This window comes from Lynx rufus, unplaced genomic scaffold (genome assembly GCF_022079265.1).
Source record: "Lynx rufus isolate CCGP_SWC_20201006 ecotype Redwood Valley unplaced genomic scaffold, mLynRuf1.p SCAF_10, whole genome shotgun sequence".
NCBI classification, from domain to species: domain Eukaryota; kingdom Metazoa; phylum Chordata; class Mammalia; order Carnivora; family Felidae; genus Lynx; species Lynx rufus.
Genome location: NW_025814824.1, coordinates 38,805,288 through 38,831,468, shown reverse-complemented (window position 1 = coordinate 38,831,468; position 26,181 = coordinate 38,805,288).

Here is a 26,181-nt window from a genome sequence, read left to right as displayed (position 1 = left end):
ATTCTAACGAAGCAGGTTGCGCGCCCCCCACCCCGCACCCACCAAAAAAAGTTGAACTACTATGGTAATGAAAGTATTGGCACCAGAGGGAGTAGGTGATTTCCTGTGCAGCCTTATCTTCCCCACAATTCCTGCCACCAACTCTATCACTAAAAGGTCTTACCACCTTTGCCACTGATACTCCCTTGCCCAGGGCTTAGAGAAGGGAGGGGAAGATAGAATTGGAAAAAAGAGAAGGAAGAGGATGAATGCTTACAAAGGAAATGGATCGTATACCATTTAAGTTGGGGGCAGACTGGGAGTTTTACAGGATTGGCATCTTACCCAATGCCCAACTTCTTTACGGCTTTGACTCCAGAAGCTCTGATGACACACTGTCACGTAGCGGGTAGTGTTAGTCACAAAGTGGTAAGACATGACCCGTGCGCAAAGTGAATGCAGAAACCGGTGGGGTAGCCACAGACAGAAACAAATAAGTGCTAATACTTTACATCCCCCCAAAAGGGGTTATCCAGTTTCTACTCACATTTTCTGTGACAGGCTCTCATAAGCCCTGCCTCCAACATGTTCCCTTCCATGTGCAGACAGTACTAACCCCCACCACTCTACCCCTTTTCCTTCACAGCGCTTACAACACTTCTGACCTGTTTCATAGTTTTGTTTCTCTGTTCACTGACTCCATTCCCTTCACCCCAGAATGGAAGAACCATGAAAGCAAGAAGTCTATTTTGTCCACTGCTTTCTTTCCAGTGCCTAGGATAGTATCTGGCACATAAGGTTTTCAATAAGTATTTACTGCAGAGATGAGTTTTAAGAAGGTTCTTTTTGCTATTGAGCCAAAACATACCATGATTACTTAAATCGATTTTACTTCAACTTATAGCCGGCTTCATTCTGTTGCATTTCACTTCGTAACAGTGAAAGAAAACTATCTACATCGAATGCTAATATCTTGACGGTAAAATGGGATACTGAATGACAATGTCTTTCAATCAGTTCTTCGTAGGCATTCTGAAATCACATCAAATAACTTTCGCATCTTTTCCACATGACAGCTCATCAATTATGAGAAGACAGTTACCGTATCCAACCCTACTGTATCCTCACCACGAGTCTCTTATTCAGCCTAAAAGTTTGCAGTTCCTTAAAGTACTTCTCATGCCGCTTCATCATCTCCCTTCACCATTCTTGTTATTCCCTTTTAATGGTACCCTACTTTGCCAAAATTCATTTAAGGATGCGGTGCCCAGTTTCTCATGTAATGCCCCGTGTAGATTTTGTGTAGCACAGTGTAGAACAAGTCTCTTGATTCCTTTTTCTAGATACCGTGTTCTTATTGCTTTCTCCTAAGAGATAGTTGCTTCTACTCTTGAGTCATATTTTTCTCTTTCTTATATCCTAAATATTATGAAATACTTAGCGTGAATATAAAAATGACATTTACTGGTTGGTCCTGCCCAATCCCTCACCAGATCAGCCACAAGGAGAAGGAAGCAGCCTGACCCCCGAAGGGCAGAAAAGAACAAGCCTGGGGGAAGCAGGAAATAACTAGCCAGCCCAGAAAGGGCTCCTGGTGGGAAGGAGGAAACTTCGTCTGCTGCGTGAAGTATAATCTTATGCAAATTATTAGGTCTTCTACGAACACATCTTCCAGTAAGTAACTAGGCTGCTCGTTCAATACTGACAAGTGTTTAAGGCTATTTTCTCCAGGACACCAAAACATCTGGAAGAAGAGAGGTAAAAATCACCCAGATGTTTGAGGAATGATAGGGATGAGCAGTTTTGTTCTGGCACTTCCACAAGACTTCACTCAACTCCTTAAGTTTCTCTAGCATATCAGCTACACGCGCACACACACGCGCACACGCACACACACACGCACACATACATCTACATACCTGTAAAATTGTGAAGGACTTCTATAGCTTTTCTCAGGGAAGGAAAAGAACACACACACACACACACATGCACGCGCACACACACACACACACACACACACACACACACATCTGCATACCTGTAAAATTTGAAGGATTTCCACAGCTTTTCTAAGGGAAGGAAATGGATTGAGATTGTTATCTTCAAGCTCTGACATCAATGACTACTGACACCTGAAAGTTGAAATGGAATTTAGACTTTAATTTTTCAGTGTCTTTGAACCTCCGAAACTTTTTTTTTTCTTTTTTTGCCTTATACCAGCAACATGTTGGTTCGATGGTGACACCCATAGAATGCCTGTTTCTAGAACGTTTAATTTGTACTCTGTCCATTGCCTCATCTACGGCTGCCTGATCTCTGAGGTTCTCTTGTGCTCCAGGATTCTGGGAGCCCATGATAACAGAATTGTGACTTCATGACATGGCGGTTATTGCTTTTTACCAAAATCTAACATCTTAAGGTAGTTCTTAGAGTGAAATATTAAGTGAAATATTAAAATGATGTGCCTCCATGGCATTCCCATTAGCGGAAGGACTAAGGGGAAAAAAACTATAGAGAATTAAATATGGGTCTGTTTCCATAAATATACTTTCCTGCCAAAAATTATATAGATCCCCTTCACTATAGTTTACACTCTGAGCTATAATTGATTTTCCAATGGAAAAAAGACATATCACAGTGGCTAACTGAATGGGAATTCAGTCTTCTTTCTTTCTTTCTTTGGCCATGAAAAATCCCACTGTGATAATTAAGGAAATTTCTAATGCCACTGAGGAATGGGAAGCTAAAAGAGCATATTACACAATATAGAAATTTATAGCACCACCTATTGGTTTCAAAATAAATATTGAATTTTTTTCTACTTGTCCTAATTACGAAGAATAGTATAAAGAGACACTGTGATTATTTTGAGTCATATGAAGATTAATTTTTTTTTACTTCCCAATGAATGGAAAATTTTTAAACAAAACTCGTCGTCAAGGCTTGTGCAAATTAAAGCTTTTCTGTACAAAAGAAGTAAGATAGAATTGAGATTTTTGTTTGTGCATTACTTGTGCCGAGTGGTATTAATTTTTTAAGCCATGCTCTGAGTATTATTTTTAAACTGTCAAAGTGTGTTGGGCTGCATTTTCTCTGCTGGCTAACTAGAACAGAGGGGTTAAATATGTCTGGCTTTTAGTTTCACCTGTCATGTCTTTCCCTACAAGCTAGAGGAGATGCTGAAAATCTCTGAGTAAAATAAATTCTCAAAGCATTGGCTACCCCGGACTCTCATCCAGATGGTCTTCATTACTCAGTCCAGCTTCTGTAACAATGAGGGGGCCTTTACGGTAATCTCAGAAATGCTTCCTTTGCACTTGGCTTTAGCATGTACTGTCGGCATCCCTTTCCAGAATGCATGATCCTTGCTAGGAACAGGGGTCGAGAGAACCACTCTGTGCCTTTCCCAAACATTAGGAAGCATATGGACAACACTCTATGGGAACACTCCGTCCCACCCTTAGGGACGCCTGAGCATCTAAAACGATCACTGTCACAGCTTACAAACATATTTCTCTCTCTGACCCTATTTCTTTCACAGATTATTTTTAAAATCAGATTTCTCTTTTTCAGGCTTGAAGTGAAGTAAAGTGATACCTTATAGGTATCAAACATGACATCCTGCCCCTAATATTTGCAGTGGGCAAATGATCTGGAAAACAACTTCATACAGAGCGTCTCTGGCTAGAATTAAAGGAAAAACAAGGCCATTTAGACTGCCCATTAAACACGGGTTTTAAATAGTTTCTCCCCATCTAACCAAATATTCACTTCTCCAAAATTTCAGCAGGCATTAAAATATGAAAAATGACTTTAATGTGAAAGCAGAGGGAAAGAAACCAAACAACACAAAAATAACACCAGATTTTAAGATGAGTCCATCAGACGAAAATAGACACCTTATCTTCAGGGAAGGAATTATTAGGCTGAAGTATATCAAATTACATTTCGGTAAAAGTCAAAATTGTCAAATCATCTAAATTTCACACGATTCAATCTAGTATTAAGTGAAGAGGGGGGAACAATTCAAAGATGTTTGGAAACAAAAATGAAAGGGAGGAAAAGAGCCAACAACGTGTCACGTAATTCGGATACGACGAGTTGGTATTTTAGGCTTTCTTTTTTTTTTTTTTTTATATATGAAATTTATTGACAAATTGGTTTCCATACAACACCCAGTGCTCATCCCAAAAGGTGCCCTCCTCAATACCCATCACCCACCCGCCCCTCCCTCCCAACCCCCATCAACCCTCAGTTTGTTCTCAGTTTTTAACAGTCTCTTATGCTTTGGCTCTCTCCCACTCTAACGTCCTTTTTTTTTTTTTTTTTTCCTTCCCCTCCCCCATGGTATTTTAGGCTTTCTTAACGAAGGCTGTCAGCGCGGCTCCACTCAGCTCCCGCTCCCTCTAGCACTATGTTACCGCTCTTTTCTTAGCGCCCTCATTCCAATCCATTGCTTTTCACCCGGTTTCTAACAGGTAGTTTCAACTCTCCCACATCTGGGGGCCCTTGGGTGGCTCAGTCAGTTGAACCTCCGACTCTTGATTCCGGCTCAGGTCATGGTCTCAGGGTTCTGGGGATCAAGGCCGCGCTGGGCTCTGCGCTGACAGCACAGAGCCCGCCTGGGGTTCTCTTTGTCCCTCTCTCTCTCTCTCTCTCTGCCCCTCCCGGGCGCTCTTCCTCTCTCTCTTGCAAAATAAATAAACAAGAAGAAGAAGAAGAAGAAGAAGAAGAAGAAGGGGAAGAGGAATAAGTTATTAAACTTTCCCACATTCGAAACCCCCCGCCTCTACGGTCACAAAATTCAAACTGGGATCCGTGACATTGGGGGGATTTTGGAAAATTGTTACTTTGCCTTGTTTTTGAAATTTCACCAAGGACGGGCACAGCCCCGGCTCGACTGGACTCAGAATCCTTCCATACCCATCTCATTTCATACTCCTCCACAGGCTTCATGCTAGGCAGCCTTCACACCCTCCCTGCGGGTCCTACTCACAGAGCAAGCCATAATAACAAGCTTCCATACCCTGGCTGGCTTTTTGGCTCAATGGGACAGTTCTGTTGCCAAATCCTGTTTCGAGAGCTTCATGGGTTTATCCTTACATGCACCTCAGTGACGTCCCGTATTTCGTCTCTTCCGAGCTCAGGTTCATTTTCTGTGCCCTCTTACTGCTGTTCGGGTGACAAAATGTCTACATCTGGAGGGAAAGAAACCCCTACTGTATTTTTGCCTTTTCCTCTGGAAAATATCATCCTGTTGTACATGCGGGGGGAGAAGCATGTTAGTAAGAAGAGAAGGAAATGAGGGGGTCAGCTGGGGCTGTTAGAGACAGTCCAGATGAAATTTAAAGAGGGAACTGTGGGGACGGTTTTGAGAAAACTGGGAGAGCTGAGCTATGAAACCTACAGCCCGTAATCTGGACTCGGCTGAAACATACCAAAAAGCTTAGCTCAGACCTGCAAGGTTCACTTCTCCTAAACATAAAACAAGGAAATGTGGAAGGTTTGCTCTTTCTCTTTAACACAGCGCATTAACAACCTGCTTTCGGGAACACAAATCTTTTTATGGAGTAAGAACTAGCTCTTTAACTAGCACGGGAAATATGTGTGGGGATGGTGTTTATTTACGCACACATAAATGCACACACGCAATGATTATTAATATTTGCATACACGTACCCGTATGGAAATAATTGTCTCTGAAAGTGGTTTAAATCGAGAAACAATTGGCAGACAAAGAAAAGGAAACCTGGGACTGGTCCAGTCGACAAAACCATCCCACAGGACAGCGTTCCCAACAATGGGAAGACCGATAGAATAAGAATCCCCATAAAAATAACATGGGGGTGGAGGGAGTGGAGGGAGCCGAGGGATCTTTAGTGTTTTTATGGATTCGTACAAAAAGTTTGAGAACTTAAATTCTTTCCAAATCAACTTTTATTTATGTGGGCCAAACTAGATTGACAGCCTCAAATGAAGGGTAGGTAAGTGGGTGTCAGAGTCTTGGCAACTCGTGATAGCTGGTGGAGGGAGAAAGGGAGAGAAAGAGAGCCCTCCCTTCTGAAAAGATATCCCCACCGTGAACATGCCAGTGTCCACTACAGAGCATGTGTTTTGTTCTGCCTGTGCAGGATTCGGGTTGATTTTTATTCCTACACAACACATGCCATGGAATATTTACATGTTTGGGTACATCAACAAAGAGGAAAAAACAAAACAAAACAAAACAAAAAGCCTCACACCACACACACACACACACACACACACACACAAAATGGGATTGCCCTCCTTTGTTTTGCATTTTCTGTAACCCAGATTGCGGTAATTATCTCCCTGGCTTTACAAGCCTTTTCTTTCATTCTAAAGGCAGTTTTTGGAATCGTGTTACACTTAACTCAGTTTAACAAATAAGAGTAGTCTGGCAAAATGGCACCATGTGCTTTCCACAAATATTTGTGGTATAGGCAAGCTCTCAATGTTTTTATTATGCCCAAGGTTCTTTGGTTTTAAAGCAAGTGGAATAATGTAAAGTAGGGAAAGAAGCACGGATTTGGGAGCTGGGTGTGGGTTGGATGCACTTTGCAGATCCTTCTGTGCCAGACAGCGAGCGAGGAAAAAAGATACATTTTAAAAATAACCAGGGGAATAAAAAGAGGGAAAAAGGTTTGCAGGCATTCAGCAGAGCACAGTTTACCCTGGCGTGAGCTACAGGCTAATGATGGAATAATAACATTTGGAGCTCGCGGCCCCGAGAGGCTGACAACGCGCGCCTGTAGCCTGTGCGCTTCACACGTTTGCCCGGCTGTGTAGTCAGGACAAAGAATTGTGGAGCAGAGGCGAAGTGGGGAAGGGGTGAAAGAGAGAGTCTGCACTCAAGTTTGCAGTCATATAAATATACATACGCTGGGCTGCAGATGTTCCTCATTGGCGAAGGCTGGCACGTAATTACGCTATGCGCTTCATAATATTTTAATGAGCTTTTTCTCCAAATAGCAACGAAAATGAACAATAAGAAGCTCTCAGGGAGGGAAAGTTGGTGTTGTTTTTGTCCCTGGGAAAAAAAAAAAAAACATTCTCATAATAGGTTATATTAGAACGGCAGAAAAAACACTGGTCTGGGTTTAATAAAACTGAATTGAGTCTAAAATATGGTTCTTGAAGCTAGTTTCCTCCCCCCCCCTTCATCTTTAGCAGTTCATTCAGTCTAAAGAAATAACAAAACAGTGGTTATAGCGTAATTCTGGTTGATTGTTTCTCTCTCTCCCCTTTCTCTCTCCCTCTCTTCCTCTTTTTAGGGGAAAAAAATCTTAAGTGGAACTGTTGCAACAATGCTGTTAATATATTGTGCCAATTAAAGTCTCGAAATAAATAACAAACCACTTAATATGTGTTGTAAATGTGCTGATTTAAGCATTGTTACGCAGAGATTACATCTCTTCGGGGGATGGATGGCTGGGTCCTCAACAGAGGTTTTCTGTGTGTGTGTGTGTGTGTGTGTGTGTGTGTGTTCCCAATTATTCTTTTTTATTCTTCTATAGGGTAAATTCCAGATAAAGAATAAAGAGCCAAAGTTTGTCATCTGCAGTAATGCAGCCAGGTTTAAGCATTGCTAGCCCTACAAAGAAAATAATTATTTGGGGCCATATTCAGTATTTCATTTTTAAAAAAAAACAACTCTACAGCAAAATTGGAGTACGTACCTTATTTTGAGATGTAATCCTTTGGATGGGTTCTTTGCATGCAACTTTTTTTTATTTGACAGTGAGCTGAATGAGACAGTTTAGGACGTGAACATGTGACTAGTAAAATTTTAATAACCGTAAAAACATAATACCCTCTGAATGTTGTTATTTGGGAAAGGAAAACAAAATTTCTACATATAAAATATTGAGTATGCAAGTATGGGGCACAGATACTGTGGATCTACTTTTCTAATTTGTGGATTAGAGATCAATGATTATTATTCAGAAGGACCATTTCTCTTGTAAAAATCCTATCATTTGACTGAGTTGGATGTTTTTATTATTGACCGAATAACCCTTACCCTCTCCCTCTTTTGATAAAGCTATTGTGGTATGTGCCTAGATGCACGATGAAAGTAAATCCTCATTTCAGGGGATCCAGCAGACCACCGGGCTTAAATAACTCCGATTTGTTTTCACTTTTTGCATCTCGACATTAAGAAATAACAAAAATAGTAGACCCCAGGGATACATTCCTATGAAGTGACTTTTAGAAAAGTTCCTGAAATATCATTTAAAGACAACTTAATTGCCCCCTATGTCCGTCCGTCTTTGGGATGTAAAATGTTGATAGGGAAGACGAGATCGGAGGTGCTCCAGAATTTGCCATGCCCTCCAAATCAGACTTTAAATGAAATTGAATTATGATGAGTGCAGTGTTAGTGTCAAGTTTATTCTAAGTTTTTACTTTTTTTTATAAGTGGATACTGTGTACATGACAGTTTTGTTAACTTAATTGGCCAGAATATGTTAACAATCTGAAAATCACTTGCTGCTATCCTGGATAAATGCTCTGTGTGTAGTAGATCTTTATATATATAATATATATTTATATTTATATTATATATATATATATTGAGTTTACAAAGGAGTTTTCTGTGTACATAGATGAACTTATGTGAAAGGTAAAAAAATGGGCATGTGTGGCTTTTGATGAATTCTGTTTCTAATAAGTAGACTAAAGGTTTCAGCATTTTTTTTTTTAAGTAAAGCAGATTTAGAGGCAGCCGGGTGGCTCAGTCAGTTAAGCATCCAACTCTTGATTTCGGCTCAGGTCATGATCTCACGGTTTGTGTGTTCGAGCCCCGAGTTGGGCTCCACGCTGGTAGTGTGGGGCCTGCTTGGCATCTCTTCTCTCACTCTCTCTCTCTACCCCTCCCCTGCACATACACTCTCTCTCTCTCTCTCTCAAAAATAAATAAACTTAAGAAAATAAAGCAGATTCGTAATAATGAGTTAAATTACATGTGGGCAGAAGCAATTAAATAAGATGCAGTGTAGCTGTGTGCTTAAAAGCATGCACTCAGGGGCGCCTGGGTGGCTCAGTCGGTTGAGCGTCCAACTTTGGCCCAGGTCGTGATCTCGCAGCCTGCGAGTTCGAGCCCCACGTCGGGCTCTGTGCCGACAGCTCGGAGCCTGGAGCCTGCTTCAGATTCTGTGTCTCCCTCTCTGTCTGCCCCTCCCCTGCTCACTCTCTGTCTCTTTCTCAAAAATAAATAAACATTAAAAAAAAATTTTTTAAATAAATAAATAAAAGCATGCACTCAGTAGCTGGGTTACACGGAATCAAATCCTAGCTCTGCCACCTACTAGCTATGCCCTTGAGCAAGCTAATTAACTGCACCATGCTTCAGTTTACCCATCTGAAAAGTGGAGATCACGATACCTTCCTCATCATCTTGCTATAAGGACAATACGAGTTAATAAAAGCAAAATGCTGAAGACAGAACCTGGCACCTAGTAAGTACTGAAAACGTATTTGCTATCACCATCATCATCATCATCATTACTGCTGCTATTAAATGAATGAATCCAAGATGCTGCTAGTAAATCTCTGTGCTTCTCAGCTGAACCAAGAATTAGAAGTCCTGGGTCTCAGGTCGGGCTCCAACATTGACTGGCTTCATGTTCTTTGCTTAGCCTGCCCCACTCTTCTATCTACTTTAGCTTACAATGAGGGAAAGTTGGAAGATGATTTATGAATCTAGTCACGTGTTAGGACGTCAACCTTTTCAAATAATCTAAAAGTTCTCCAAGGAAGCCCAGTGATGGTGCACAGACAAAAAAGTGACGTTAGAGGAGCTCAAGTCTAGGGCAGGGGATTGGGAAAGGCTGTCTCAATACCTCGTGCCCGAGAGGATTTTACCTCCTACGTGTAGCACTACTAGGTCCTATGTCCAGACAGGGTGCCACGGTGTGAAATATGGGGGCCACCATGGACATCTGCGATCGCTCTGGTGTAAGGCTGTGTTCAGGGTCCTTACTCTCAGCTCCTAACTCTCTCAGGAGAATAACCATTACTTAAAATTCTGCAGTTCCAAATCTGCTATGTGACAGACCACAGGCTTGTCTTCAAGGATATATGGCTTCCTCTCTCTGGACAGTCAGGCTTCTTGGCTCTCGAGAGTATTTTAATCCCTTCCATAAAATTAAATGAGTATCCAAAAACAACAACAACAGGCAGAGGTGCACGGAGCTTCCTCTAGGGAGGTGAGGGTGCATCTTCTGTTTCAGTGGGTCACTCCCGTCCCGACCACTGTCAACGGCACCATTGTGAACAGGGTGCTACTCAGCTGTAGTCTGTGGGGGAAGTAAAATACCCGAGCACTACAAAGTTTCCCTGGACACCAGGACCAAAGGTTTTTATTGAGGAGCGAGCGTTGAGAATGTCTGATATTCTATCTGTGTAATGAGAGTAACGCCTAACAGGTCCTGAGTACTTACTCCGAGCCACGCTACTTTCTAAGTGCTTTCCGCATTATTAACTTGTGTATTCCTCACCAAACCCTCTGAGGACATTTTTGTCCCACAAAGGCCACAATCAGGTGGGATAGCCCATGCTGGAATCGGAGCTTCCGCTGACTCAGAGGACCCAGGCCCCACGCAGCCATGCTCGTGACCCAACTCCAGCCATAAAGACAAAACAGTGAATCTTAAAAAGCGAAGTCAAAAAAGCTTCCCAGGCAGGTAATCGGACTTCAGATTATGAAAGCAGACGCTAAGATACAGCTATTTGTCACCCTCTAGTTTTAAAAATAATAATGCTTTGCTATTTGAATTGTGATTTTTGCATCGTGCTCTGATTTGAATTTCCCAGCGACATTGAGAAGTGAGGAAAACCCAGGTTTTTGAAAAATATGAGTTAGCATTTTTTTCTCTTGCCTGTGATTTCTGCTTCGGATAGTTTCTAAGGAAATATACTCTCCAATAATTACACACTAGCAGCTGGGTAAGAAAACTCGCTAGCTCCTCTCAGGATACCAAGCTTAGATGTATTAAATTTGGTAACAGTGGGAGAATGTCTGGCTGGTATGGGCCTTAGAGCCCCTGCTCAAACTGTATTCGGGATGTCTCTAGTATTTTACCACTGCCACCACATGGGTTAGAACCTGCTTGTTTAATTCATAAAACCAAGTCTAGCTCCCTCAATGTTGGCCAACCAGCAAGTGATCCCTTAATGGACGGGACAGGCCCCCTGGTCCTGTCACAACCAGCTGGTCTTGCCATCCTGCCTGAGGCCTTGATTCTCTGCATTGCCAACCTTGGGGGACTGACGTTTTATTAAGCAAGGCAGATGAGTACACCCCTCCACTCAAGGAAAAGGAAAGGGAGGGGCACCTGGGTGGCTCAGTCGGTTGAGCGTCCAACTTTGGCCCAGGTCGTGATCTCGCAGCCTGCGAGTTCGAGCCCCACGTCGGGCTCTGTGCCGACAGCTCGGAGCCTGGAGCCTGCTTCAGATTCTGTGTCTCCCTCTCTCTCTCTGCCCCTCCCCCACTCATGCCCTGTCTCTGTCTCTGTCTCTCTCTCTCTCTGTCAAAAATAAATAAACATTAAAAAACAACTAAAAAGAAAGAAAGAAAAAGGAAGGGGAAGCCCAGTGTGAATTGACACTGTGGAGGAATTTCGAGATAGTAAATGGAATTAAAGCTGGATTAACTCTGAATATGCACAGCTTCATGTTGTCCTTCCATAAGAAAAGTAAATAGATATGAACGTTTTAGTTGTAAATATTTTAATGTACATTTTAATGTCTTTTTAATCTTTGTTGCAAGAAAACAAATGACAATGCCAACAGCATTGAGCAGAATTAACAAAAATTGGGGCTCTCTGTTGCTATCAATTATAGCTCTGTTTCAATGGCTTCGTCGTCCAATCTGGAATGGCTCAACACAAGGTACTTGTTACCAAAACCTTGATCGCTATTACATTATCTTAGAAGCTCCATATTTAAGGAGCTCTAGATGACACTGGCAACAATGTGAGCTATACATGTACCCTGCATCTCCTGACATCATAAAGTAGTATACTGGGGAGTCAGGCAGGCAAGTCTAAATTGCTTTTACCCAGGATTTTCAGGTCTTGGCTTTTCTATTCACGTCTACACTTCCAACATCAACTTTTAAAGTTTGGTGAACCCTGGCTCTGCCATTTAAGAGCAACCTGAATTGGGGAGGGTTACTTAAAAGTTCCAAGCCTCAGTTTCCTTATCTTTAAAATGTGAACAATAATAACTCCTGCCTACAGCATTGGAAGGATGAAGGAAAATGGATGCATCGTTCCGACCCGAAGGCATGGCTCAGAGAGGAGGTAGGTGATCTGTAAATAGCTTAGCCACTCTTTTTTTGTAATTATTCTACCTTACATTTTCCTGATATTCTATATCTGTTGCTAATATCATCTAAATTCTAGTCAAGCTCATCATCATCACATTGTACAGCCCTGTTTTGGCCAGGAATCAAGTAATCAAGTCGGGGAAACTGGCCACAAAGGAAATTAGGGTATAGGGAGTGAGAAAGAGAAGACTGAGGGAAGACAATTGTATTGTATTCCTGAAACTGATATTTGAGGGGGAAGGGAGCATAATGTGACGGTTCGATTTTCAGCACAAAGAAGCAGCATATTGCAACGTAACTAAAGAAAAGGAGACGTGATATTTGGGACTAAGTTCTTGGTTGTGGAAGAGGCCCTTGTTCAATATGACTCTATGGCAAATATTTAAATACGTACAATGCTAATTACCTTTTAATTAATTTATTTAATTTATTTATTTTAATTAATTTAATTAATTAATCAATGAATGTTTATACTTAGGAAAAGAGCCTATAGGCATTGACTTGATTTCCCCACAAAACAAAATAAAATGGCATTATGGCAATGATCTTCGTATAATCGAGTAGATGAATTTTAGCACACCCAATCTGAATGCACACCGCTCTAGCACACTGGAAAGAATCTCACTAAAATTTAAAGAGATCCTGTAAAATAAGGCCTCCCTCGAAAACCTAATGTTGTGCAATGTGCCAATTCTTTCCATTGCCAAGGGAGTAGGAAATAGTGTGTATGGGTGTGTCCCTAGACAAGCAACCCAAGAAAAGGACTGGAGAAAGCTGAGCCACAGATGGCAAATGTCTGGTCTGTCCTTCCTGGCACAAGTGTGTTTGTGACCTGCTCTGTCTCTCATGCAATCGAGTCGGCTGGATATGAGCCTGGTACATTACAAATGATAAAGGGAATGGAAAAAGTTGTTTCCCATCAAGAGTATGAAGTTCAGAAGGCAAAATAAATCTGGAGGCAAGACTTTCAGGCTTGCGCCGTCCTTCAAGTATAACAGAATCCTATTCAGCTCGTAGGATTCTCTCAGGCCCCACCCTGTAGTGTATTCTCAAGGTGCTAAAAAGAGTTTCTTTAGAGGAAAACTTCTATGTATTTTCCCACTGGATTGGGCCCCAAGAGCAAAGAGAATTTCCACTGTAGTTAGAGAATGTATTTTGCTTTTGCATGAGGAAGAGAAATCAGGCTTAATCTGAGTGACTCCAAAACACCTCTTGGTGAATGTTACACAGAGGCCAAGTTCAACTCAATAGAAGGAAGGATTTTCTGACAATTAGATCTACCCAAAACTCGAATGGGCTGGAGGTATTCCAGCCAAGGCTGAAGGAGCACTTGTTGGACATGTTCAGGAAATTCATGCCTTGGCAAAGTGTTGGGCTAGAAGCCTGAAATTCTATAAAAATATTTGATAAAAGAATGGAAAGTCTTGGTATCAGGAATCACTGGAAAGCTGAGTTGCATCAGTTCTAAAATAACACTTGCAAAGCAAAGCTAAACTGCTCTGCTTATTCTCTCCACCGTCCCACTCAAAAGCCCGGCCATTAACATACGAGCTTTGTGCCAAGAAGATAGGAGCCTGCACTGGGGACAGCACTTGCTTCCAGTGACTTCAGAAGGCAGCTAGTTGGAAGGGAGACCCAGATGAGAGTTGCGTCCCAAATTTCTAGTGGCCTGGGAGCACACTGTTTTATTGGGCTCTGGTGGGATTCTTCCCATGGCTGGTGCAGATCCTCTCCACTGCTTTGCGCTGACATACAGGGAACATACAGATTGTTTTTCTTCCATCTGTAAAAATACATTATTTGCTTTCCTGCTCTTACGGGGATGACTTTCAGTTCCAACCAGGCCAATATCATGTTTAATATCCTTGATCTTGAGACGTGTTGGTTGTTTTGCTTCCAGGTTTTCATTATTTGAATTCCCTACCCTCTTTCTCCACTTGGCGAACTCTGATGCCCTTCCCTGGCATTTCCGTGAATCCTTATCTGCGTATTTTCCCTCCTCTGTGCTTGTACAGAGCTGTGTATAGATCCCTACGGAGAACACATGATCAGGACCTGCTACAAAATTTGCACAATCCAGGGCAAAATGAAGATGCAGTGTCCCTTGTTTATAAATTATTAAGTTTGTGGGGTTTTTTTTTTTGTTTTTTTTTAGTAAGCTTCATGCTCAACGTGGGCTTGAACTCACAACCCTGAGATCAAGAGTTGGATGCTGTATCAACTCAGTGAGCCAGGCACCCCAAATTATTATGAATTTTACAATGGTGGCACAGAGCATTAAACAACTAGGCATGGGGCCCTTCGTGACAACAAAGATCACATGTCCACAAAGCCAATCCTACTTATGACACTGGAATCAGATTCTGTGTTACGTATTTTCTGTTGATTTGGGGTTGCTGATCACCCATCACCTTTTTTTTTTTTTTTGTAGTAAGGTTACTTCTCACCTGCTGTATGTCGACTCAGTGCACCTATAAATCAAGACACCCTATCCTTTCCTTCTAAGGGATAGGCACATGACCAAACTCAAGCTCCCTCCAGTAGGTCCTCTCTCTCTCCCTCCCTCTTCCTGTCCTTTGTCTCCCTCCCTTTTTTCTTCTGCTAAGACTTTGAATCTTGAGAACAAAGATGAAAGAACAAGGGAAAAAATTGGAATGCATGTATTCACCTATGATGCCCTCTTAGACTGTTAAGATCCTACGACTTAAACCCTTAGGTATGCCAGTTCTTCCTGTTTTCAAGCCTGATCTCCCAGCCTTCTACTTGACCCTGTTAGTATCCCAATAGCTTTCCAATAAACGTCTCTCCTGTTTAGGCAGCCAGAATTCGTTTCTCTTGCCTGCAAAGAACCCCATAAGTGATAGGTCTCACTCACTCACTGGACGGTGAGGTCTTTGATCTAATTAAAATTATAGCATGCATGAGTTAAGTAAATACCCCGTAACAGGAAAGTGCTGAGTGCCTCACACATCATTTTTCATTACTCTTCACAGTGAGTCCTCAAGGTCGGTCCCTTTGTCCTCACTTTTCAGATGATAGAAATGAGGTTCTGGAAGATGAAAACATATTCTGAGAGTCTCTCATTTACTTAGCTATGGAATCAAGGAGTCTCGGGATGCATTTCTTTCTGACTCCCAAGACCACACTTTCTACAATGTCGTGTTCCTTTTGTATCTTCATCTTCTAGCACATTGCTTGGCATACCATGTTCCCTATAACTATTCAATGAGTGACAGAATAAAATGAGCAGTATTCATAACCATGCCTTCATCCAGCTTCAGTTTATAACCAGTACATAATGGTCTACAATTATAAAGTCAAATTTTTATCTTCTTCTTCTCTCATCATAAAATTTTATTTGCCTTTCACTACTATGAAAACATTGGCAGATCCATCCCTTTTTCTAAAATGGCTTCCCATACCAATAATCTCAGTTTATTTCATGATTTCTTTAGTGATTAACTGTGACTGCCACTTTCCGATCACAGGCACAATTACAGGCACAAGTATAAATCAATTATTGACACCCAGGGAACAAACTATGTAACTCTAACTATGATGATCTTTACTTTACTAGGGACATCCACAAACTATTGCCCTTTGCCCAGAAATATTTTCAAAATCAATAATGTGAATGGTATAAAGGTAAATAGAAGCTGGAAGTCTACCTAAAAATGCAATTCGGCCACCGTGCAATAGCACTGAGGAGAACCAGAAGGCCACAGAGGCAGCCCGAGAAGTTCCATATTCTACACGGGATCTATCTCACCATTGTAAATACGAGGGAAATATGTTTGGCAGGTAAAAACAAAACCCATTATTTCCCCCCTTACGTGTGTCTAAACTATTCAATGTAAATAAGATGTCACTGAGCAGAGGACTAATCTTTGCTGTTCCATATACAGGTTCAGAGGTAAAAAAAAAAAAAAAAAAAAAATCAATTAATTACAAAAGCCTCCAAACAATGCAAACAGCATTAAGCACAGTAATTATAAGATAAGCATGGAAGCAATTTTCAGTTGATTGGGTGTGGGTGTGCAGAAGTAAACCTACAGTTTTCCTGCTGGTGCAAGAATAGCTTACATGCCAATTAGTGGTTATTGCTACTAATTATTAAAAACATTTTTAAGAGTAATTAAAAATTAAATGCACCTGTATTATGGCTCATAACTGCGTTGTGGTAAATTGCTCAGATTTTCCATATCAATCACGCAGGAAATGCTCGGTGAGACGGAGGGGCGTCATGACACCCACTATCAGAAGCCAAACTACATATGCGTGTGCCCTCCACAGGGAAGCATTGCTGGGATTCGGTCTTTCTGCTCCAAAATTTCTATGAATAAATGTTCCAAGGCCAGGCTCTTGAGGGCAAGAGTAGAGGGCATTATCCTTTACTTCTGACATTAGTCACAAAATGCTCTGCCACAAAATGCTGCTGAGAAGAGAAAGGAGAGGTGAAGCCCGGCCTCATCTGAGGCCTCGCTTCCCCTCTTCAAAAGGGAAGGCAACTTCCGTATTCTAGAACGAATACCGGGACCCCATCTCATTTCCACCAGTAACCATACGACCATGCACACACAGATCACCGTTCCTCCTGGATTCGGCCGCTTTACCTTCAAAGCACGAACATGGTTTAACTGGCCTTGAGGATTCCTTTCGGGAATAAAAATCTGTGTCCTGACGAAGCTACTCTTCATATCACACCAATACGAAGACCTGGGTGATAATGCACTGAGTGTTCCTTCGGTTTCAGGCTTCTCCATCACATGTTCAAATCCTTGGCTGCACGGTGGGATCACCAGGGGAGCACTGAAACACTCGAATGCTAGGGCGCCTGGGTGGCTCAGTCGGTTAAGCGTCTGACGCTTGATCTCGGCTCAGGTCATAACCCCATGGGTTGTGAGTTTGAGCCCCGCATGGGTCTCCGAGCTGATGGTGCAGAGCCTACTTGGGGTTCTGTCTCTCCCTCTCTCTGTTCCTCCCCTACTTGCTTTCTCTCTGTCTCTCTCTCAAAATAAAAAAATAAATAAACCTTAAAAATAAATAAATAAAAACTCTAATGCCAAGACCTGTGCCCCAGAGATTCTGATTCAATTGGGCAGAAGTAGAACAGGGCATCGGTAGCTGTTCAAAGGTCTCCAGGTGACTCAGATGTCCTTAGCCTGTTACAAACTCCTGTACACGTTTTATATACGCTTGCATCACTAGTTCTGGTGTTTTCAAAATAGTCTTGCGAGGTCTGCATTTTTGTCCCCATTTTACAGATGAGGAAATATACTCAAGGAGGTTAAAGCATCTATCATAACACGAATGTGGCAGAGACAGAAATCCAAATATCTTTCATTCAGAGATCCCACTGTGTTTTTTTTAACCTCAAGTATATTATCAAGGTTATAAGTTGTTGATTGACTTCCCCGTGTGTCTTCTCTTTGCTTACTATTTGTATGATCACAGCACACATCCCTAAATGTCTTCTATTTAAATTCCCTTATTGTTCTCCGATATTGAAACGGAATGACATACAACATTAGGGATACGGGTTTGCTTGTGATTCCCATAAAGGATTCTTTTACATACTGGAAACAAAACATTGAAAGCGCAGGGGGTGATGTTCTGGGAAGTCAGAGCAATCCGGACTCTTTCAGTGGCCCACTGAGCCTGAAGAAGCGTGGAAGCTGGGGATGAGGAGGCGTGAACAATTTCTTTTGCTTCCATACTAACAGAAAGGGCACGAGGACGAGGCCGAGGGCCGCGCAGCAGCAAATGGAAAGTGAGGGACATTTCTATCAGTCTCTGCCTTTGACCTTGCAGGCTTTGTTTGTGTTTTGTTCTCCTTAAGGCTGTCACCTCTGTTTCTAATGATATCTCATGGGCCCCAGGACATTCGTACCACTTCCCTAGTTATTATCTCCCCTGGAAATCTAATTACCTTTTCCAAGGTACAAAGCAATTTTGGTGCCACCATAATTTTATTTACAATCGTCATCCTACACAGCCAAGGGAAAGAAAAGTAGTCATTACCCGCAGATATATTGGGAGTCTACTGTCCGGTTGATTTTCGGAGCTTCAGGAAACAAACAACAAACAGCAGCAACGACAACACACGCACACGCTCACGGCGCGTTCGCCACTCTTCTTCACATCAGAGGGCTCATGCGTGTGAGTCCAAACTCCAACCGCCAGCTCCCTCACCTGAAAGCAAGAAGGACTTGTGTTTTCGCTCCAGCATGTAATTGACAGATCCATATTTTGTTTTCGCTTGGTTTGTTGTTGTTGTTGTTGTTGTTGTTGCTTTGACAAAATCAGTGTGCCTTCCTTCTGACTGTCCCTGCCAAACATATCAGATCGTGTGAGCTTTATGGATGCCCAATAATCCCTGGGCAACCTGAAAGCCAGGGAGACTACAGGAGATGGTGGGGGGCGGGCGGGGAGGGGAGTCATGGAGAAAGCGCGAGTGAATAATAAATAGATGACAGATTTGAGATAATTATTGGAGAGGTGACAGAGAACATCACCGTGATTCGTTTTGCCAGGTTGTCATTTCAAAGACAATGAAGAACTATTAAATCGATTTCTTTTTTTTTTCCCCCCTTGGGGAAATGAGTACACAGATATTAAAGAATAAATGAAATGAATACACAGATACTAATTATAAATACTGATGATGATAAGTTTGAGTAGCGCGCGACTTTATACAGCACTGGAAGCATTTGTTATGCAAATGTGTAAACTCTACCCAGTGGCCTTATAGATCACTGGCATGAGGTCCGCAACTATTGTGCAGGAAGACGATGGTGGCTCAACTCGGTGGGGGGCCATTTTATTGCCAATTTAACTAGTGTTAAATGAGTGGGTATTTAACTGTCACTAAAACAATTTAGGGCTCAATTCACTTAAGTATCATTTTTACTAATATTTCAGTGAAAGTGAAGAATTGTTCCTCCTGATGCTGTACTCCGTGCTAGAGGCACCACTGTTTCCTAGTCTTCGGTAATGAAACTTGCATTAGCAAAAGTGGGCTGGTTGCCTACTAAGGAAAAAAAAAAAATAATCTCCTTGAGAACTCGGTATCCTGCTGTATTTTATTGCAGTAAAACCATTTTAACATCCCTTTTCACTGAATGAGATTTTTTTTAAATTCCTAAGTCACGAGCCAAATTAGTATAATCCATCCAATATTTCGTCGAAGACCTTCCCTGTAAGACGATTGCCTTGAACTCCCAACTTTTTGTGGTGTTTTTTTTGGGGGGGGGGGCAGGAAACACGCCATATTTCTCCACCAACACCAAACACGATCAACTCCAAATTCAAAAAGATTTACAAATGCCACAACACACTTATCTACCAGCAAACATATCATTTCTTTGTTTCGTAGGACACCAAGGATGAATTATTCATGAGACCCCATTTCAGATGCTTATTGTGTCTGGTGGCAAAGTCTCCGCCTGCTCAACCCCAGGAAAGCTCTGGCGCTTTGCTGCGGGCGCAGTGCTCGGTGCCATCCTGGGACCAGCCGTGTGCTCTCGAGTTACTGGAGCAGCTCAAGCAGCTCCAGTGGCCTCAGCTGTGGGGACAGCTGTTTGCCCACCGTCTGTGATGGCAGAAATGTGTGGTAGGCTTCCCCCTAACAGCATGCCCTCCCACAGCACACACACACGCGCACGTACACACATGCACGCAACTCCCATGTCATGCATCAAACACACAACCGCCAAAAGGGTGCAGAAAAGCCCCACGATTTGAGGGCCAGAAGGAGCAACGCGTCACAGCTTAGCACAGTTCTTTATCTTGTACGCAAAATTATTAGAACAGAGGCGGTAGCCTCCAAATCTCAACCTTTCTTGTAATTTATGGATCAAAAGGTTTGTGCATGCGTGAAATTCAAAATGATTTATTGTTCAGTTATTGCCTTATTTACTTACTTAATGGATTGATTGATGTGCCAGGATCCCACAGATAACAGGGGCTTTTTTTTTTTTTTTTTTTTTAAAGATTGCTTTAAAGGAAATAGATTGTAAACAGGAGTTTCACTAAGCCAGTAAGTCAACCCCTCCTTCCCGGTTTGCATTCATAATGAGTTCCTTTTGGCTCTTGCCTGCTACCTGTCTGTGGCTATTCGTTGACACAAAATACCGCACCTTGCGCACCGTGGGAAGCGGCAGGGATAGAGGAGTAAAATATTAAGCGTGGCAGGGTAAAATCTGGGGAGAAAATCTGTATCAAACCCCAGAGTTTCAGCCAATATAAGCACCTATAGTAGACAATCTCTTGCATGGTGCTTGGGCTGGAAGCCACAGAACCACTCGACAACAATGGGAGGTATTAGAATTCCATCTGGCATCATTTCTCCAGAGAGGAGGGAGGTGCAGACACAGAAGTCCCACAATTAGGATTCCTACTGTAGACCTCGGATCATCTGGTTTTTTTGTTTGGTTTTGTTTTGTTTTTTCTGGACACTAAACTTACTTTCATTTTCTAAGGCCATGACTACACCTGGATCAATGTACTAAAATAAAATTCGCTACGAACACCGTAGCGCTGGTCCCAAGAAAAGTTCTACAAGCCCCTTCCCAGCACGCCTCTTGAAATGTATGTATCCGTTTATTAGAGGGTCCGCTATTCCCCTCGGTCTTGGCGCAGAGGGGCCAAAGCAGGAAGGAGGTTGATTCGTTTGTGCGAATCGGGCACCGACGCCGCGCACGACGCCGCCTGGATGCTGGCCGCGTGCGACCTTCACGTAAGACGTCTGCAACCTCTTTCCGAACGAACTCTGATTTGACATAATGCAGCGTCGAACGGCACCAGCCGTCGGCCTTGCATCAGAAATGCATTTCATTTGGATGCAATTCAGACTCTTAACGAACTGGTTCCCGTAAATGCAGCAGATGGGACTGCGGCAAACGGGAGCGGGCGTGCGGCCTCACACCCAGCATCCACGGCTGCTTCCCTGTGCGAAAGCCTTTCCTGAGTTAGCTGGTTAGTTAGCTAATTGGTTAGGCACACGTCCGCCGAAACTTGTCCTGCTAATTAAACTTGTCCCACCGCCGCACCCAACTGGGGCCCGAGAGGCTCCGGTCCGGCCAGGGTAAGTGGGTTCCGTCCTTGCTTTCCCTGCCCTGCTGGTCCATGCGGTGCCCGCCGCCGGAAGATGGCCCGGCGGGTTATCAACCTGGCAAACGGTGGCCAGGCCTTCTCTTCTAAAGGTCAATTCGAAATGCAAGTCGCACGGCAAACAGAATTCTCCGCACAAGAATGCCACGCCGTGCCCGGAGTGGTCTCTTAATACAAAATATCAATTTGATTTTCCTCAGGAGAGTCAGTCTCCTTTTGCAATGCAAATATTTTCAAGTGTACTAAACACGTTTTAGCACCTCAACATAGGCACTAAAACTATTTGCATGCAAAATTACCCAGAGTAGGCAGACAGGCACAAGCTTATGCTAGTGCCATATGTGCTGAAGAATTTGAGCCAGGAAACAACTCGTATCTGGACGTTATTTACAATTTAAATTTAATTTTACATTATTATTCAAACGAGAGCTTATATATAAAGTCTCTATTAAAATTAATGCTTCACATGGAACACAATGTCACCTAAAATTACGTGTTTAATAGCGCCCGGGTGTTTTTGTTCAAGCCTTCTAAGCCACTCAAGGGTACGATCCAACACTTTTGTTCCTTGTCTTTCAACTCTACCTGCACGAGTGGCTCATTTTTCCTTCTCACAAGTTCTCTCAGAAAGAGCAGCAAAATTAATGTTGATTGGAAGGCCCAGAAACCAACACAAAACATAGGCCAAGCCAGACACATGGAGGAACATAAGTGATTTGAGGAAATACACACTACCTGGAAATAGCATAGAACATCCAAAAAAAAAAACACACACACACAAAAAAAACACCTTTTTTTTTTCTTTCCATGAAGCTTCTTCACTTGACGTTTTTGAGAACAGGGAAATGACTTTGGTTTCGCATTTAATTTGCAAATTGCAATGTTTCACACTGTCCCAAGAAATGGCACTTCTTTCTGTCCTCAGGAACACAATGAACCCTGTATCTCTACAACGCTTTCAGCGGACCTTAATGAAGAAATCTTAAAGCTATCGGCAAAGTGCCGGCAAGGTGTTTGATGATCATTTGTTAATGTCTATCGAGACAAGACATTGCCCTTCTTTATCTTTTCAAGTACTTTTCCATTTCAAATTTGGTAAGATTTCATGTCTTTAACATCATTGGTTTAAATATCTAATAGTTTGTTTTTATGTTAGTTTTAAAAGAAAAAAGTTCAGATGTATCAGAATAACGATTTCTAACTCTCTCTCCAATGTTCCTCAAGGTTCAAATGGGACTTGTCTAGTCTCAGGGACTGTTTGAGAAGTACTACCAGAATAATCGCTTCCCGGCTCTCTGACAGGCTTGGTGAGGTGTTTGGAAATTGTTATGTAGTAACCCATTTTAACTCAAAACTTAGAACAAAGGAAAAGTATCTTTTCAATCCTAGGCTGTGAAACAAGTCTTTAGTAGCCCACAGCTATAGAAATGAATTTGGGGTTGAGGGAATATGATATTTCATCACAAGAAGACTATCAAATATACCCAGAACTTTAATTACAGAAAATTCCTCCCCATGGATTAAAGATCAATTTATTATAAACCTAGCACATGCTATTTTTTCTTTGAAAACTTCAAGTATTGTTCTAGGTCAAATATCTGTTTTACTCTTTCTTTCTTTCTTTCTTTCTTTCTTTCTTTCTTCCTTTCTTTCTTGAGTAAGAGAAAGAAGCTGCTTTCTTTCTTGACTTGCAATCAGTCTTAGAAATGTTGAATCATTGCCTAGGTGCATGAACTCAGTTCTGAGCAGCTTTAATTTATAGCAGCCAACATTTCTATAACATAAGCTCTCTAAAAGAGGCCCACAGAAGAACCAGAAATATGTGGTTGTGTAGAAAGTTTAATGGGAATGGAAAATCTCCACGTTTACATGTCTATCCTTGCATATTAATATCATTACATTTAAACGGTGGTTTGATTTCAAACATTGAATTAATTAAGAAGGGAACTTCCAGGTCGAGTTAGAAGGCCAAATCAAATGCCAACAGCTCCCTCTACTGGCTCCTAGAGGAAAGCATTTGGTCTCTATCATTGAAAAAGAAATTTACTGTTTATTTAAGAAGCATCTTTGCCAAATTAAATCTTTTAAAAAATCTAAGTTTCTTGGGAAACCTGAAGAATGTTCACTTGTAGTTAGTTTTAGGAAGAAAAATCCAAAGGATTATGGAAATGGAAATTGACGGTCCTGTGACGTTTTCACCATGGAGAAACAAGTCCTACGGCCACTAAAACACATCTGGTCATTCTGTTGCCCAGCACCCTCTATTATACAAAGTTAGGTTTAGGTTAAAATATAATTAGGGTTAAGTTTAGAATTGTGTTTTCTCAAATCTGACAAAAAAAACCACAATGAATTCGTTTTCTCGAAGTTGAGAAATCTTAACAAAAATATCCAATTTTTTTCAAAATACTGCTTTGTCTCTTGCTGAGTTCTAAAAAAAGAAAAAGACCAAGAACCATCTTATTGTTATTTCAATGAGGATAAATAGGTCACATTTAACTTGTACATAGTTGGAAAGCAAAGATACTGGCCTCTTTCAGCTCAACTCTAGCGTTTGATGGAATGAGTAGTTTGAGTAGGGCAAAAAACATTTAAAAATGTAAGAAATAAAATAAATTTTCCTCCCAAACTCCTTGCCCCATCCGTCATGGAGACCACTGTCCTCCACCACCTGAAAAAATTGATCTATTTAGTTTCATTCATTTGGAGCTATTTCTCCCCCAAATTCCCCACCACCACCTGCCCCCCCTCCAACTCTTGACCTCATTTTCACACAGACATACTCCCTGAACATAAATGGAAAATGTAGTAGCACACTCAGGAGTTTTCAAATCCCACTCATTTCAACAAGTGAGACGTGACAAGGTTGATATGATAGGCTCATGTGAGACGGTTTAGAATTTGGACGTAAATGCACTGTGAAGGAAAACCTTTCTTTTTCAAAAGGACAAAACACAGCACTGGACAGACATCAACATCTCACTCTGTGGATATGTCTTAACGCAGTCTCCCTACCCCCACCAGCTTATCATATGAACTTGGAAAACAAACATGTAATTTTTGAAAGATTACCAAAATAGAATGTAGAGAGTAAAATCTTTCGGGGCTCCTGGGTGGCTCAGTCGTTTAAGCATCTGACTTCTGCTCGGGTCATGATCTTGCACTTTGTGAGTTCGAGCCCCGTGTCGGGCTGTGTGCTGACAGCTCAGAGCCTGGAGCCTACTTAGGATTCTGTGTCTCCTTCTCTCTCTGTCCCTCCCCCACCTGTGATCTGTTTCTCTCTGTCTCTTAAAAATAAATAAACACTAAAAAAATTTTGAAGAGTAAAATCTTTCTTTTTTCACCAAACCCCAACACACACACTCACTCACACACACACACACACTCACTCACGCACACACACACACCCACTCACACACACACATAGCCTCAAAATATATGTATCCTTCCTCTTTAGCAAATGATCCATTTCTGTTTTTTAAAAAAACCCTGCATCTTGAACTTGATATCTTAATTTAGGAAATCACACTGACTTCCTAAAAGCATCCATAATTGGTGTCAAAGCCACTGAGAATCTTTATATGACAAGTTCTTCCTTGTTTAACAATATAATTATTGTTGAATTACCGTACATATTAGTGCACAACAACTTTAGAAAATTTCTTATTTCACTAATTCTCTTTCAGAACTCGGATTTTTGAAACTGTATTAAAAATTTGGCTTCGGAGTCAGGTCTTCCTAGATTCAGCTGTAAACTGTGTCATTTGTAAACTTAAACTCAATGGGCCTCCATATCTTCTTTTGTAAAAGGACAATAGTAATATGTCTTTGCCTTATTGGGTGGCCCATTGAGGCAGCCATGAGGGAATGTGTCTAACGTGCTCTAGGTAACAAATGACCAATGTTACTGCCACTGCTTAACAAACAAGAAAAAAAAAAAAGTCTTATGTGAAGGAAACAATATAACTGTTAATTTCCTGGAAAAAAAAAAAAAAACTGTCATCACAGCCATCCGAGGGAGCTCCAAATACTGATGACCTTGACTAGAAGCCCTAAAGTAAAAATCATCTGAAACCAGGATTCGAATTTGATGGGTGAAGCAGTTATACTTCTCACCCGAGACAGCGCAGCAGGGTTCTCCCCGATAGTGGGAGTGGCCAGTTAGAGCCTAGAGCCAGACAACAGGTCACCCGGAGTGAATGTCCACTGGACAGTGTGTCACAGTGGGATCGTATATCACTGAGATCGACAGCTGTGAATCTGGGCTCTAGAAGTGGCCAGACGTTGTTCCAACCCCACCTCACGCAGCAACTAGCTGTGTGACCTGATGCCCCCCTTGCTCACTCTCTCTAACCTTTATTTTCCTATTCTGCAAAGTGAGGATATAGTCTAACTCACAGAGCTGGGGGGCAGATTTGTGGTCATGGATTATTGCAAAGATCCCGTACGATCTGGTTTCTTCCTTCCTCTGTGGCCCCTTCTGCTTCAACCCTCATCCATGACCCTTCTGCTGCGGCCCAACTGGCCTTCTGGGAAACCTGGGACCTTCATTCTGGCCATGTTCCCTCACACTGTGTTATCTGTTTAAGGCCTGCTCCTTCATCATATCTTAGAGAATCATTCCTGGTAGAAACCTCCCTTGATCTTGCTGGGAGGCCCAGTTTCTTCTATGTAATTCTTCAGCTACCTTACAGTTCTCCTTTGTCATGGCGTGTATCACATATTTAAGGTAATTT